At 44.2% G+C, this 16,371-nt stretch overlaps 1 long non-coding RNA gene across 1 annotated transcript; it reads right to left on the bottom strand.

Annotated features, from left to right (window-relative positions):
* Positions 1-4,431: 4,431 nt before the first annotated feature.
* LOC138398261 (uncharacterized) lies at positions 4,432-8,907 on the bottom strand. The gene is made up of 3 exons (XR_011235942.1): positions 8,316-8,907; positions 7,621-7,732; positions 4,432-4,656 (listed from the first exon to the last, which is right to left on the bottom strand). It is a non-coding gene; the product is annotated as an uncharacterized lncRNA (long non-coding RNA).
* Between the last annotated feature and the right edge of the window lie 7,464 nt (positions 8,908-16,371).

Here is a 16,371-nt window from a genome sequence, read left to right as displayed (position 1 = left end):
TGCGAACTCCACTTAGCCCGTCTGCCCCGTCGCGCTAGGCGGTCTGCTCTGCGAGCCTCTCTCTAGTTCCCCTGTTTCCGCCTCCCAGCATTTCCCCCTTTCACCTCTCCCCGCACCCCGCTCAAATACACCTCCCAGCCCAGACTCTTCGTCTCCCAGGAGCCTGAACAAATCCCATCGAGTGTCCCTTCCAGCTCCTCCGACTCTGCACAATTCCTTTGTCCATCTCCTGCGTCCCAGCATGGAAGGCGGAGGCATCCGAGGCCGGGACACACCAGGAAACAAGCCACTCGCCTGGCTGGCGGGATAGTGGGTGCGCAGTACGTGCCCATCCCGCGCCTTTCCTCTCAATACCAAAGGAATTTGAATAGAATGACAACCTCATCAGACTGTCGAAAGGGAGCTCTAACTTAAAATGTCCAGCAAGATGTTAATCACTGTGTAGGATAAAACACCTCAAAACACTTCATAATTCTGCACTTTCCGATTCTAATACACATCTTGCCCCAGAGATTCTGAGTTGCCTTCAGCCAATAGTCAGCTATGGCCAATGACACATATGTAAATTTTCTAGTTATATATAAATATGAAACAATGGTATAAAATTTTAATATACACACCATTACCTGACAAGCTTTTTTTCACTCCACAACTTAAAGTCACATAACGACACACCATAATTTCATTTAACAACAGCAAACATCTCAACAGGAATTTAAAATCATTTATTTTGAATTTCCTCCTATTACACATTTTCTAGTTCTTAGTTTTGGCTACAATCATGCTGAACTAGTGGGAATAGTAGTGGGAATTGTGTGTGTGTGCATCTACGCGTACAAGGGTGTGTGGGTTTGTGTATGTGTTGCATCCAATACGTTTCCAGTAGTTAAATTTCAGTTTTCAAGGATATGTGCATTGTCAATTTAATGACGTCTGGCTCGTATTGTGTTACTGTGCCAAATACAGTACCACTTGTAGTATATGAAATATCTATTTCTCTGCAATGTGAAGGTCATTGGTATAATCAATCCAAAATATCTTTTGAATTTACTAGGCACATTATAAATAATTCAGGTGTTTTAATTTCTGTTTTTTATTTTCAGAAGCTTGAACATTGTTTAATAAACTTTTTAAAAATGTTCGCACAAAGAGTGCCATTTGCCTTTCCACAAAACTGTGCAGCTAAATTTTTCTTGTTTGGAATGATGTTTAAGTTACTCCCTGATGTTGGCCTCAGGCTGCCCTCAGTTTCTTGCCAGGTGGGCCTCTACATGGCAGGTAGTGACATGGTCACTTGATTCCTCAAAGCAAGCAAGAGAGAAGAATCAGAGAGAAGCAGTAGGTGAAAGACAGAATGGAGGTTTTTAAAACTCATTCTAAAACTGACACAGTCATTCACCATGGGGTTCCTTAAAGACTATGGTAACATCTGCCAACTGTCCCACATTTCCTTGGCTTTTTAATGCTTTGGGTCAAAACATTTGCTGTAGAAGGGCAAGTGGTAGAAGAGACCTCTCATCCTTACCTGTGTTTTAGTCATACTGGCATGGGCATAGAAAGTGTCTCCCATCTCTATGGTGTGCAGGGGATATCCCTGGTCCTGGGCATGTTGCAGGGTGTGTCCAAGAGGCCAACAGCAAAGGAGCTCCGTTTGTTAGCCTCAAACAAGTCAGACATAAATTCTGGGCAAATCTGTGAGTGGAAGTAGGGTAGGTCTGGCATCTGTTGAGTAAGAAATCTTCCTCTTCAACTATTTTCCTTCTGGGTCTAAGCTGCTCTTAGGTCTTCAGTTTCAGGGTCCTCAGTGATGTCACTGTTATTAATATATTTCCTTGTATGGTTTTTAGGAAGAGAAAGGAAGCCTTATATGTGGAGATGATGACTGAATGCCAATCAGAGCATGCACTAAGGGATAGGGCATATGTAAAACAAGGCAGAGGCTCATCAGAGGCAAATATCAGAGTTGGAAGCAGCAGATGAAATGTACATATAAGGATCATAGAAACATGCCAATGAATAGAAAATAATAAATGAGTTAGCTTTATAACTCAATACTCTTTACACAAATTGAAGACATATACACACAAAAGAATGAGTAACATAGCAAAGACTGATTGATACAAAAATGCACATTAAAAATAAAATAGTTTCCGCTGGGCTCAGTGGCTCATGCCTGTAATTCTAGTGTTTTCGGAGGCTGAAGCGAGAGGATTGCTTGAGGCCAGGAGTTCGAGACTAGCTTGGGCAACATAACGAGACCCGGTCTCTACAAAAGTAAAGTAAAAACTAAAAAGTTTCTAACTGGAGGAATGGCATTAGAAATAGAAAAAGCAGAAGAAAGGGAATATCTCCTAATTGAATGTGCATAATCACTGAAGATAGGATAGTGGTCCTTTAAAAAACACTTGAAATGGTAACATTACCTCAACCCATTTGACCATTGGGCATGAAAATCATAGCAAATTTTAGTATCCCTTTTATTCAGATAATCCAATGTACACACAACTAAAAAAATTCCAGTTTCAAGGAAGGACTGGGACTCTCCCTTTCCCAGCCCAACCTAATTACTCCTTTGCTCATTTTCCTACCTGAGATTTAAGCTTGAGGACCTGGGATCTCTAGCCAGTGCCATCATGAATTAGCTTTGTGATCTTGCACTATGAGGTATGTAGAGTCTCATACTTAAAACTAGATCATCCCTCTGTGCTATGGTAAAAGAATAGACACGATAAGTGTAATTTGTCTAGGCGTCCCTGACACATGGAGAAGGTTTCTGGAGTGAATGGAAAGGGCCAGGAATTGGGTTCCTCCCCCAAAGGAACTTCTTTCCCCCACCCTCCAGCCTTCAGTCAAGGAAATCTTGATTAAGTTTTACCAGTGCCAACAAGAATGATGCAATTTTTATCTTAATCCAATCAGAGAGGCTCTGAATCAATTTGCCAAACAAAGGAGTGTTAGTGCCCCCAGGCATTTGAACTTGATTGCTGATATCCTAACCCAGGCAGAATGCTATAAAATCCCACCCTCAGGACTAGACTAGATCATTTGCTCTCTTTCCCACACCAGCTACACAGCTAGGCCTGGACCTGAGGCTGCAGCTATGGCACTTCGTCCATCAACCTTGGAAAAGCTGCCTTGGAGGCAGACATATCCCGACCTCCACATGCTACCAGGCCTCAGCCAGGCACATAACTGGGCACAAGCACTGGATAACTTTACTGAGCCAAGCCGCCAGTCCTGCCAACGCCCTCAGCTCTGCGGAAATGAGGACTGGGGTGCATCCAGGCTGCCGTGCTGGGCTTACAACCGGCACGGAGCCGTTCCCGCCTATGAGAGGGGTCAAAAACGCCGGCGAGACCCACATGTCCGGGAGCCAACGGCTGAACCCACGAAGGAGCTACAGTCACCTCAAGAAGAGGCAGATGCTTCCGACAGCGGGGTCCAATGGGGTATGAACCAGCCAGGAGATGCCAGCGCTTTCGAGGTTGGACAGACGCACGCCCAGGGTCCCCCCGGCAGCCCAGGCCGGCCCCGGAAGCTGCTAAAGACCACGGCTTGAAATACGGAGGAACCCGGATTAGAGAGAAACTCCAGCCTTGCTTGCCACCCACAGCACGACCCCCTTCAATGGATGACCTCTAAGGGGTCCGGGACACCCAGATGGACTTCCTGGAACTGGTACCCTGCACACCTGGGAGCCACCAGATCTGTGCAGTGGAGATCATTCCTTATTTTGTTCTTCCTGGTCTCAACAACCTAAGGTTTTCAGTTAGAAAAACTCTCTTCATGTAATGAGTATTTGAGGGAACTTTTCTTTCTTTCTTTCTTTTTTTTTTTTTTTTTGAGACAGAGTCTCACTCTGTTGCCCAGGATAGAGTGAGTGCCGTGGCGTCAGCCTAGCTCACAGCAACCTCAAACTCCTGAGCTCAAGGGATCCTCCTGTCTCAGCCTCCTGAGTAGCTGGGACTACAGGCATGCACCACCATGCCTGGCTAATTTTTTCTATATATATTTTTAGCTGTCCATATAATTTCTTTCTATTTTTAGTAGAGATGGGGTCTCGCTCTTGCTCAGGCTGGTCTCGAACTCCTGAGCTCAAATGATCCGCCCACCTCGGCCTCCCAGAGTGCTAGGATTACAGGCGTGAGCCACCTCGCCCGGCCTGAAGGAACTTTTCTTTTAGATTCACTCCAAATTGTGATGGTTCTTCTGTGCAAATTGTACACATGATTAAAGCCCTTTGCCTTATTCTCTAGCTGTGGAATTGTTTTTGGGTGGTTGAAGTCAGGAAAGAAAATAGTCTATGTGGGTCTGAGGCAGGAAGGCCACAAGGGCCTCAGTCAGAGCCAGAGGAGAACTTGAGGGGCCTTTGCCAAGGCTTGCCTATACCTAGGGTATTCTCTCTGCCAGTGTGTCAGCTATCAGCTTCTCTCGTGTGTCCTCCAATGAATACAAGTATTTCTCATTTTCATATCATAATAACTCTTGCACACAGCAACCGCAAGAACTCACCCTGAAATGTTCCTACTGGGTCATCCTGGCATTCTTAGTCCCAAGTCTCTTGTGGCACCTTTCTGAAGTCTTCTTCCTGTTGCTCTGCCTGCTGCCTCTACTGCAGTTCTCCTGCTTCTTAGTGCTTTGGATCAAATAATTGTTCTGGAGAACAGAAAGTGGTAGGGGTCAGACCTCTGATTCTGACCTATGCTGTGGTCATACCTGCATGGATTTAGACAATGACATTCTTTTGTTTGTTGGCAGGGGAGCCCTGTAGTCTAGATCCTGTGTGGAGGTGGTTCCAGGGTGGCCAGTGGCAACGGAGCCTTAATTGTTGGTCTCAAATTCAGTCTTAAAATCTTGGTAAATGTGGGACTGGGATTAGGGTAGGTCAGTTGTTAGGCTTAAAGAATTCACCCTCCCCAAACTTCCATCCAAACCTCCTATAAAACCCACCCTTCTTCCCTTTCTAGGGGTGTATTAGGCACATAAACTTTGCCAGACCCTTAGGGAGATAAAGGAATGAAATGCAAAACGGGAACTTAACCTTCCTTATCCCTCCCAGCTGTTTGAAAAGAATTTGTTTATTTCTCCCAGAAAAAACCCTCTATAAAACCCAAGACTCTTCCCTTTTCTCTAGTGAACGCCTTTTCTGGCCTCCACCCATCTGCACCCAGATGCTCCAAATAAACAGCATTTTGCTACACCTGAGGCTTCGTGTGTTTCCCTCTCAGCTCCAGACCTAACAGTGTGAACTAAAATAAAATCTTTAGGCTTCCCCCCAACCGGTTGACTCAGTGGACCCTCTCTTGGCCAAGGGGATATCCTAAAACTCAATTGCCTGCCATGAGAAGGGAGGTCAGACATGCCTCAATATGCCCCCCACCCTTCTTGTAAATATCCTTTGTAACTCATTGATAGGCCTAAGCCTATACAAGACAAACTCACAGGTCCTCAATTTACACGACAAATATGTCTGGCAGCCTGTCTCTAATTAAGCCCTCCGTATCTTAAACCATCCCAAGCCTTTACACAAAGCTTCACATCTTTAACCAATTACAGGTCAAAGAATCTTTAAACCCACCTATAACCTGTAAGTCCCTGCTTGGAGATGGTTTACGTTTTTGGGCCAAACCAATGTATGCCTTCCATGTATTGATTTACAACTTTACCTGTAACCCCTGTCACCCTGAAATGTATAAAACCAAACTGTATCCCTAGACAACCTCTTAAAAAAAACAAAACTGTAACCCAACCACAGTGAGCCCACTTGTTCAAGGCTTCTTGGCAATGGTTCTGGGTCATGGTCCTCAAATTTGGCTCAGAATAAAACTCTTTAAATTATTTTACAGAGTTTGGCTTTTTTTCCATTGACACCGGGAATCTGGTGAGGAGGAAAATCTTTCCTTGTACAATTTTCCTTCTGGGTCTAGCTAAGGAGCTGTACTTTCATCTTCAGTTTCATGGTCCTCTGGGCACCCCACCTACCACCACCACTCCCAGCTCCTAACCACGTCAGACTCATGATGCCCCAACCTCTAGACTAGTTTGGTGCTCAGTAGGGACTGGAGGAGCTCCTGGCTCCTGTCCTGGAATCCCTGTGTTAATCTCACACACACACACACACACACACACACACACACGCGCACACACAGAGGATCAAAATGTCCTTATTTAAATATTTTATTTACTTCTGGGCTGGGCGCGGTGGCTTACACCTATAATTCTAGCACTCTGAGAGGCCAAGGCGGGTGGATTGCTCAAGGTCAGGAGTTCGAGACCAGCCTGAGCAAGAACGAGACCCCGTCTCTACTAAAAATAGAAAGAAATTATCTGGCCAACTAAAATATATATAGAAAAAATTAGCCGGGCATGGTGGTGCATGCCTGTGGTCCCAGCTACTCGGGAGGCTGAGGCAGAAGGATTGCTTAAGCCCAGGAGTTTGAGGTTGCTGTGAGCTAGGCTGATGCCACAGCACTCACTGTAGCCCGGGCAAGAAAGCGAGACTCTGTCTCAAAAAAAAACTAAAAAATAAATAAATATTTTATTTACTTCTGATGGAAGGGCATTAAGAAAGGAAAACTGTAAACTTTAGGGATGAAATGTTGAAAGGAATTTTTCTTCTTCAAGTTTGTTTTTTTCTTGTCTAAAAATTGTGATCATAATAAAATAAACATTCTTAAAATATCCTGAAAACATAAAATATTCCTTAAATATTTACATGTTTTATTACAGAATCTACATTCATTTTTTTTAAGATTTTTAAAAAGAAAAAAGGATGTAATAAGTTAGTAGGCATAAAATTGAATGGGATATCATTGTTGTGTTTCCTTTTATGCTTTTTAGTAAAAGAAAGAGAATACTGAAATAGTTAAGCACAAAGAGATTTATTAGGGGGTAAAGATAATTTAAAGTTTGATGAATAGGTGAAGGCAGATTTTTGACTGAACTTTACGAATGACTCTCAGTACCATACCACAAGGCTCCATAAGGGTGAAAATGTAAGAAATTTGAAAAAACTGAAGCAGAGGAGGCCTACCCCAGCTGCCCTCTTTGTACTCAGGTGCATTCTGGCTGCTGTGTTGGGGCATGGAAACACTCCCAGAGCTGAAAGGGATCAAAGCACTATTGAGACTCCCGTGTCCAAGAATCAATGGCAGAAACTGCCAAGATGCTACAGCCATCTCATGAAGAGGCACATGATACAAACAGTGAATACAACCCAACAGGGACTTAATTAGCTAGCTAGATACCAGCACCTGGGGAGATAGACAGACACACATCCAGAGTGTCCCCCGGGAGCCCAGGCCACCACTGAAGCTGTGAACACCAAGGCACCAAGCCCAAAAGCATGGTGGAGCCAGGAAAGGAAAGGAACCCAGACTTGCTCCTGGCCCACAATACTCTCCCCTTCAACTGATGCAGAGACACCCAGGGTGGGTTCTCATATTGTTTTTGTGAACTTTGCTGGGACTGGGCCCTTAAGACCTAAGAGCCTTGAGGCCTCAGCTATGGGGAACACTCTTAATTTTGTTGTTCTAAATGGCTTAAAGGGTTTTCAATTAGAAAAACTCTCTTCATGTAATTACTGATATGCCAAGGAACTTTTCTTTTACATCTACTTACAATTGTCATGGTTCTTCTCTTATTGAAATGCTTTAAAGCCTTTTCCCTTGTTATCCCCCTGGAGAGGTGCTTTTGGATGGGTAGAGTCAGGTTGGAAGTGGCATAGGTGGGCCTGGGATAGAGAGAGAACAGAGACTCATGTCAAATCTCATTTAAAACAAATACAGATTAAATCAATGAGTTGTATTTGTCTTGCATAATGGCACATACTAAACTTTTTCATTATATCCAAGGTTGGTAAACATTTGGAAAGTATTTTGATAGTAACTCCTAAACACTTTAAATCATCCTACTTAAAAATTGAGAAGGATAGATGGAACAATATTCCCAAATGTTGATAATTACTAAAGATTAGGTGATGGATACATAAATGTGCCTTATACTATTTTCTCCATGTCTATGTGTGCTTCAATTTTTCCATAATAAAAGTTAAAATAAAAATAAAAGCATGTCAAAAGGTGTCTGAGATATATCAAGATAAGCTCAGTCAAACTTGAAGATGCAGCTTGTTTTTAATATATAAGTGTGTAGAAATGGATATATATTCAAAATGTGTTTAAAAATCTGTTTGACCTGTCAGCGTCAGATTCAGCAAATATCTAACATGAGTGTGCCGAGGTTACTAGGCATCACGATTCTCCTGGTAATTCAGAGCCCTGGATAATCCAAAGGGAGATTCTGTCAATGTTTTATACCTGAACTTGAGAGCCCCAGTGCTTCTTTTGTCCTGTCCTGCAGGGATGACCACTCACTGTAGTCCTTGTACCTTGTTGTGGTTTGATGTTCATCATCCCCAGTTGCGCCCACTCTAGTGACTTCTTTCTGTGACACCCATAACACAGGCTAGCCACTCCCCACCTCGCCAGTGGACTTCAGGTGTTGCTAATCTCAGATAAATCATGTCTGCCCACCCTCCCCACCAGGCAAGCAGAGCTCTTCTGTCCTTAGTGTTTTTATGCCAGTCCTCATAAATCTTTCAACTAGGTGGACTTTCAATGTTATATTTTCTCTGCCCATTCTGTCATTCTCTTTTTTGGGTCACTATTTCTAATTTATTTTTATACTGTTGTTTTTCCCCTTAAATTCAAGGGAAAAAATTGGCTTTGAAGATAGTCATCACATTCAGTAATATTTCTTTCTGGTCTCAGATCAGCTCTCCCAGTGATCTTGGAGTTTGGCAGTCTTCTGAGTGGTGTCTTGACTGTGTCTTTGCTCTCTCACTAGGATGTTAGGTCTGTGAAAGCTACAGCTGGTTCTTCAATCTTCTTGTGTGTGTGTCTCCCATCACAGCACCTGGCACATAGAAGAATATCAACACATGCTTGTGAAATGTTGAGATTAATCAGACTTTTATAGTAAGTAATAATATTAACTATGACCAAGAAAAGCCTCATTTGTATTCCTTCATGTTTTTGTAAACAGAATGCTTGATCAGATCAAGATATATTACAATACAATGTCACTATGGATATGATATGAAAAGGAAACACAGTCCACTTACAGAAAGAATAAGCCAAAAAGGGCACCATTTTACATTTGCTCCCATTAAGATTATCTTTGAATCTGTGATAAAATCAATAATAATGACATTAGTGACAACTGAGCAAGTTATTTTCTGCCACACACTGTCAAACATTCACTTTTATATGGTATGTCTTCATGAAAGCTACCTTGTAAATTGAGAGCAAGTGTGGCTCCAACTTCAGAGATGATAAACTAAGGCTCGGAGAAATTAAACAATTTGCTGAGGTCCATCATGTAGAAAGACACACCTCTGCTGGCTAATGTAGTCATCTAGCCACGGGTGCCTGAGAACTTTGCCTATTACTATTATACGAATACACACACACTCTCAAGTCCTTCTAATGTAGCAATTCACCAGTCAAAGATAAAACTGGGCTTGGGAAAGCCCAAGTTAAGAATGGGCACGGCCGGGCGCGGTGGCTCACGCCTGTAATCCTAGCACTCTGGGAGGCCGAGGCGGGTGGATCGCTCGAGGTCAGGAGTTCGAGACCAGCCTGAGCAAGAGCGAGACCCCGTCTCTACTAAAAATAGAAAGACATTATATGGACAACTAAAAATCTATATAGAAAAAATTAGCCGGGCATAGTGGCGCATGTCTGTAGTCCCAGCTACTCGGGAGGCTGAGGCATAGGATCGCTTAAGCCGAGGAGTCTGAGGTTGCTGTGAGCTAAGCTGACGCCACGGCACTCACTCTAGCCTGGGCAACAAAGTGAGACTCTGTCTCAACAACAACAAAAAAAGAATGGGCAACTACCACTGCCCCACCTCTCACCCACAGCCCAAACCATTTATTAGGCATCTCCCCAAGAATTGCTCTGCTCAGAGACCTGGGTTTCAGTCTCTGCTCCAGAACTACCTGTATTATTTGGACCAATAATCAGCTTTCTAGGGGTTGGGTGCGGTGGCTCAGGCCTGCAGTCCCAACTACTCGGGAGGCTGAAGCAGGAGGATTGCTTGAGCCCAGGAGTTTGAGGTTGCTGTGAGCTAGGCTGACGCCATGGCACTCTATTCAGGGCAACAGAGTGAGACTCTGTCTAAAAAAAAAAAAAAAATCATCTTTCTACAAACCAATGTCCCCCAAAAGACCTTCCTACTAGGAAGTCAATACTTGTTCTTTTCAATTCCTAATCAGGTCTATCACCAAAAACGTTTGATTCTGGACAATTTCATCAAAGGTGATTGGATTTGATGTTAATATAATCAAGCCATTCTTTTGATGCAATTATCTCCTGGGCTTCCTGTCACCACCCAGCTTGCTCCTATCTCCATAGGACCTTCGAATTAGCCAGAGGAGCAGAAAAACATGCAGGCTGGGGTCTTCTGAATCCCATTCACTATTTGTCAGTTGGAGCTGGACAGACATGATGAATTTTCAGTGGCATGTGCAGTAGGCCTGCGGTCTAGACCAGTGGCCATGGCAAGACCCAGAGACATGGCCTGGGCCCCATCATTCTTGGCCCGGGTGTGCCTCCTGGACATGCTGGGAGGGGTCCGGTCCTCCAGATACTGTCTTCAGATCTTTGTCTTTAGTCCTGGACTCTACAACTGAAACATAACAAGTAAAATAGCTTACATCAGAGACTTTTCACTAAAAATAAGGTCTACTAAGCATTAACATTATAATTAACATACATAATTAAAACTGCAAGACATAAAAAAACCCATATACAAAATACATAAGCACTTTTACATGCAAAGTATACAAAAAAACATATGGTCTAATAAAGTGTTATTAAAAAAGACATAAAAATATAGTTTTTGTTAAAAATTAATTTTTCCTAGTTTAGAGGTTTTTAAAAGTTGTTTTAAATTAAAAATGTTTGAAACAGATAGAACAAACTAAATAAATATAAAAAATTATAAAAACATAAAAGGTTTATAAAAATTTTGGTCAATAGTAATTGAGATTTGATAGTTCTGTTTATAATATTTTATAAAACTTAGCTATAACATTAATAATACGCTGATACAAAGGTAAAATTATAAAAAAAAGGACAGTTTACCTCATGTTGCCTTTAGATTGTTTAGAAAACTGAGTCTCCTTTGTTAAAAGGTATCACTTTGGCTAACTGAATAATTATTACTTTATGGTGACCTGTGATCAAGTGTTTGAAACAGTTATTATTTTAATATCAAGTGTTTTAAGCCCTTAATATTTGACAAACTTCACAGATATCAAATTTCAAATTCCACTTTCTGACCACTCTCTGAACTCCCCCCAAGCCCCCAATTGGGCAACTACCCCTCCCTGCTCTTCAATAACATACCAAATCATCTTTTGCATATGCCCTTCAAAATTTCTCTGCTGCCAGACAAGTTTCCAGTTTTTGCTACAGAACTAGCAATATGATTTGGGGCAATAATGAACTTTCTATAAGCCAGGGACCCTAAAACACAGCTTTTCTTCCATAGGTGCAGTAGTACTTTTTCTTTTCAACCCCTAAACCAATCTGTTTTAGCCAATCTAGATAATTTTATCCCAGATGATAAGATTTAATGTTAATATTATTAACTCCCTCTTCTGAAGCAATTTGCTCCTAAGATTAAAGTCTCCACCCAGTTTCTTGATATCTAATTGGGACTGCCCAACAGACAAGAAGAGTATAAAAACTGAAATCCTTGGCCTTTATTTCTCAGGAAGTATATGTAATAAAGGAAATAAGTAATCAAAGAAAATAAATTATTTATCCAGAATTTATTTATTTATTTCATCCTCAACCTTTTCTGCTGTTGACATCAATAGTACCCCTTAACGTGGGGGATTAATAAAATATTTCTTGAATTCACTTAGAGAATGGCAATCCTCCATATACCCTCTTGCAAATAGCTGATAGAATTTAAAGTATAGTCCCACAAATCTTTATTAGCAATTGTAAAATACAAAATGTCTTGTAATCTTAATGTTTGGAGTTTAATTTAGACTGCAAAGTTCATTTGACAGCAAAATCTAACTTGTATTAAATTGAGGCTATAGTTTACTCTTTTTTATACCAGCTTACATGAATATGCAAAGGGATGACTGATTACTGGATGTTGTCCTTCTGTTTCATTCAGAAGAAATACACAAAAATGTAGCAGCTTTGCAGTTTACATGTAATTGGGAGAGTGTAGATAGAAAACAAAGTATAGCAATTATTGTATCCTTTGCCCTATGGTGCTCAGCACAGGAATGGTGTGGATACACAGTGCAGTAGAGTTGGTGGTGAGGGAGAGAGTTTGATTTGACCACCCTGACATTCTTAAGGCCAAGAGTTTTTGGCCAAAGACAGCCCTACCAAATATGTGCTTGGTTTGAGGAACCAAGAAATTAGGGTGGGAGGAGCCCTTACTTTGTTCCTACATGCACTGCTAACCCAGTCACATACCTCTTACTTGGTCTTAATACTAAAACAACTTTCAAGCAAACCAGAACAAACAAAAAAGGCATTTGATGTTTCTGTGTAATTTTATTTAGAAAGAGAACAAAACTTGAGAAAGGATTGTAAAGACAAACTTTAAGAACATGAACAGACGCTATTGTAACTGATAATCTTTCCAAGAAGAAAGATCCCAAGATCCAATGGAAACTGTGCAGAAATCTCAGGTGTCCTAGACTCTGAAATCCACCGACGATGCAGCCTGAAGAGTGGGGAGAACCAAGCAAAAATTCTTCTCCAGGTGGGAGGAGAAAGCTGGGGGGGCAACATTTTTGCACGTGGGACTGCAAAAGGTATGGCTCCCAAATATCCAAGAGGGGTCTTTCCTTGCACCAGTCTGCTCTTTTCGCCCCGCAGCCTAGCTTAAGCGAGGCAGCGTTGCGTAGACTTGGCATATCTCTTGCAACTCCGCGACACGCAAAGAGCTTCTGGGGGTGCCACCAGCAGTGCTAGGACCCCAAAAAGAGCGAAATGGCTAAGGAGAAGCTGCGGGTGCGAACCACCAGCTGTGCTGCCACTGAGATCAAATCTGTTTGGACTAGCGAGCGGTGCTGCGACTCCGAACCTGGCGGTCTGAGGAAGCGAGGTACTGAGACACACCCAGTGCCAACACTGAACAACCAGCGGCGTACCCAGCGGCAACCTGCCTTTTGGCACAATTAAGGTATTGCCACTAGGAAACTACTGTCGATGAGAAAGAAACATCGGGACTTGGAAGAATGATTGGTGCTTCTACGGAGAAAGGGCCTACTCAGTGAAATACTCGCCGTGACGGAGAAATGGCGGCCACGCCCTACCAGCGGTCTGTGCTGAGGGCCGCCTCGGTGCGAATCACGATGCTGCGATCGTGCAACAGCCACCCCGGGGAAAGTAGCGGTGCTAGAGCAGGGAAAGTGATCCACAAAGAACCTGTGAGTGTTGTGAACGGCAAACGTTCTGTTAGTGCTCCGAAGGGCGGAACAACTGAGAAACTGCGGGCCGGCGCTGCTGGCGAAAGTGCGGATACGAAAGCGCTGGCTCGGCGCAGGAGCGGGGCCGCCGCACTGAGACCCAGGCGTAGTTGAGAAGGCACGTTAGCGCCAAGATGAGTGGTGACACCCGAAAATCAGTAGAGGCGGCAAAAACATTTAAACGAAGAAATGATATAAGCAATGAAACTCGAAAAAGCAAACAGAAATGGAAGCAAAATACACTGACAACCCCGCTCCCAAAACAAGACTTACCAAAAATATTTTTTTAAAAAAATTAATAAAAGAAACACACAGAGAACCCTACAAAGAAGAAATTGCAAACATTGTTGAATGGCGTGATCCTACGATTATATTTCTGTCAGAACTACACCGGTGCTTCTTGTGCCTAATTCAAAATTTCCTAGGATTAAGAAGAGTCATGACTAAACTGGTATTTGCCACACGTAGAAAATTCCAGTAGCCTGTATACCCCCACTTCTACTTGAGTATAAATCACAAACAGCCAGGGAGAGATTCGCTATTGCGAAAGCAAACTTGGTGTGACTAAAAAATTCCAGGCACTGCTAACCTGGTGTTTTAAAAAATCGCATTTGTCAGTACCCAGGTTTCTAACGAGAGTTAAAAATCACACGTATAGCTAAAATGGGGGTTACTATTGCGAAACCGGAGCTTGCTACACTAAGAAATCACTAAAGCCACATTTCGCTCCGAGTAAGAAATCGTCATCGCACGGTTAAACCGTGACTTGCTATGGCCCCTGACTTCCTACCACTAAGAAATCACAGGCAGGGTTAAACTTAGGCGCTTGCCTAAGTCGGGACTGTGGCAGAGAAATCAACGCACTATTATTCCCCTACGCGGGTGGACAAGAGAGAGAAATCCCAGGCAGCGCTAAATCGAAACTTGCTATGACCAAGAAATTAATGAGGCGGCCAAACCGCGGGGTCCAGCGACAGACACGCAGCTGGTACACGCAACAAGACCCGATTCTGGAGACCCAGAAAGATCCGACCCGACGTCGCTGTCGGTGCTGGGAGAGAGAAAGCGCCGGCAAAGCTCTACCCCAGTGGGGCTCCTGGGAAGCGGCGGGCTCGACCCTCCCCGCGGCGCTGCCACCAGGAAGCACCAGGCTCGGGGCAGTTAGGGAACTGCCCCGTCCGGGCGGGGTAAGCAGCGGGGCTGCCACCCAGGAAATTCAGGCACCGAACTACCAGCTGTGCGCAGACCCAGAGGAATCGGCTCCGAGAAATGGTACTGGGAGCCTCCAAGCGATGGCAACTAGCGGCGCTGCTAGGAACGAACATCCGTTCTGGCGCAATCAATGGCGCCGTCACCGAGAAACCTTTGACCGTGAGAAACCAGAGGTTCTGGGGCTGAGAGAAACGGTACAAATTCGTGCGCTGACAGAAAAAACACCGTTTGGGCGCTTCCGGCCAAAGAGCTAAGGCGAACTCCGGGTACTGCGACCGTGAAACGACGGCACTAGCGGTCCCAGGACGAGAAAGCGACCACAGGGAACCGTCAGAAAACTTTCCGCTGGGCTCAGCAGGCGAAAGTGCTAACGAGAAACCGCCTACTCGGTTTACCTAGCGGTGCTTCAAGTGGCCGGCAGATTCGAGAAAGTAGCGGGACTGGGACCCAGCGAGAGACCGCGCGCGGAAAATGGCTTACCGAGGCAAATATCGCTTCTGGTTCAACAAAGGGTGCTGCTGGTGAATATCTGCCGGCTCTGAGAAACGGGCCGCAGTCAGTGAGGAACCCTCGGCACCGAGAAAGGAGCGGTGCCGCGACAGATGTGCTGCTAGTGAAAAAGTGCTGCGGGCACTGCTCCCCCCATCCCCAAATCAGTCCCCTCCGGCTTAGAAAATCTTTATTTTTCGTAGCAAAGTCAGGATCCCTAGTTACTAAAGACCCCAGCAACCTACCCATTGCGTTGCGCATAAGGAAAGCAGGCGGAGCGGGGCGAGGACGGGGCGGATTGGGCTGGTCCAGGAAGAAAGTAAAACCTGCCTCGGTCGCGAGCGGCTTCCCACTGCAGGAAATATCCCTTGCAATGGCCATGGCTGGACCCTTCATCGCCACTCCTCTGTCCCAGCCCGTCTTCCTGTCCAGAGCCCTTAGGGCTCCTACCGTCGGGGGTGACACCCATATCACTCCGGATCTTGAGACTCTCGGTCCAAGATCTCCCGGAAGAATGAAAGGCACAGCGTCTTCTGACCGCGGCTTCAGGCCTCTTATGCCTATCTGGTACCTCCCCTGTGGGATGGGACTCTGTGGGAACCGTTGACTCTGTCAGATGTCTTTGATATTTGGGCATAATACTATTACGCTCAAAATCATTCTTATGCCAAAGTAGCATATTTTGGTGTGGCATATCCTGATTCCTTTTTTTTTTTTTTTTGAGACAGAGTCTAACTCTGTTGCCTGGGCTAGAGTGCCATGGTGTCAGCCTAGCTCACAGCAACCTCAAACTTCTGGGCTCAAGCAATCCTTCTGCTTCAGCCTCCCAGTAGCTGGGACTACAGGCATGCGCCACCATTCCAAGCTAATTTTTTCTATATATTTTTAGTTGTCCAGATAGTTTCTTTCTATTTTTCAGTAGAGACGGGGTGGGGGGGGGGGTGTCTCGCTCTTGCTCAGGCTGGTCTAGAACTCCTGAGCTCAAACGATCCTCCCACCTCAGCCTCCCAGAGTGCTAGGATTACAGGCGTGAGCCACTGCGCTGGGCCTCTGATTCCTTTTTACTAATCCGCTTCACCAGGGCAACTCCCAGTTTTAACAATCTTCTGCTCCTTTGTCAGATATTGCCTCTTGATTTGAGGCTTAGAAATTATGGTAAC

This window comes from Eulemur rufifrons, chromosome 17, assembly GCF_041146395.1.
Source record: "Eulemur rufifrons isolate Redbay chromosome 17, OSU_ERuf_1, whole genome shotgun sequence".
In the NCBI taxonomy this organism is placed as follows: Eukaryota; Metazoa; Chordata; class Mammalia; order Primates; family Lemuridae; genus Eulemur; species Eulemur rufifrons.
Note: the sequence above shows the minus strand (reverse complement) of the source record. Positions and strands in the feature narration are given on the sequence as shown.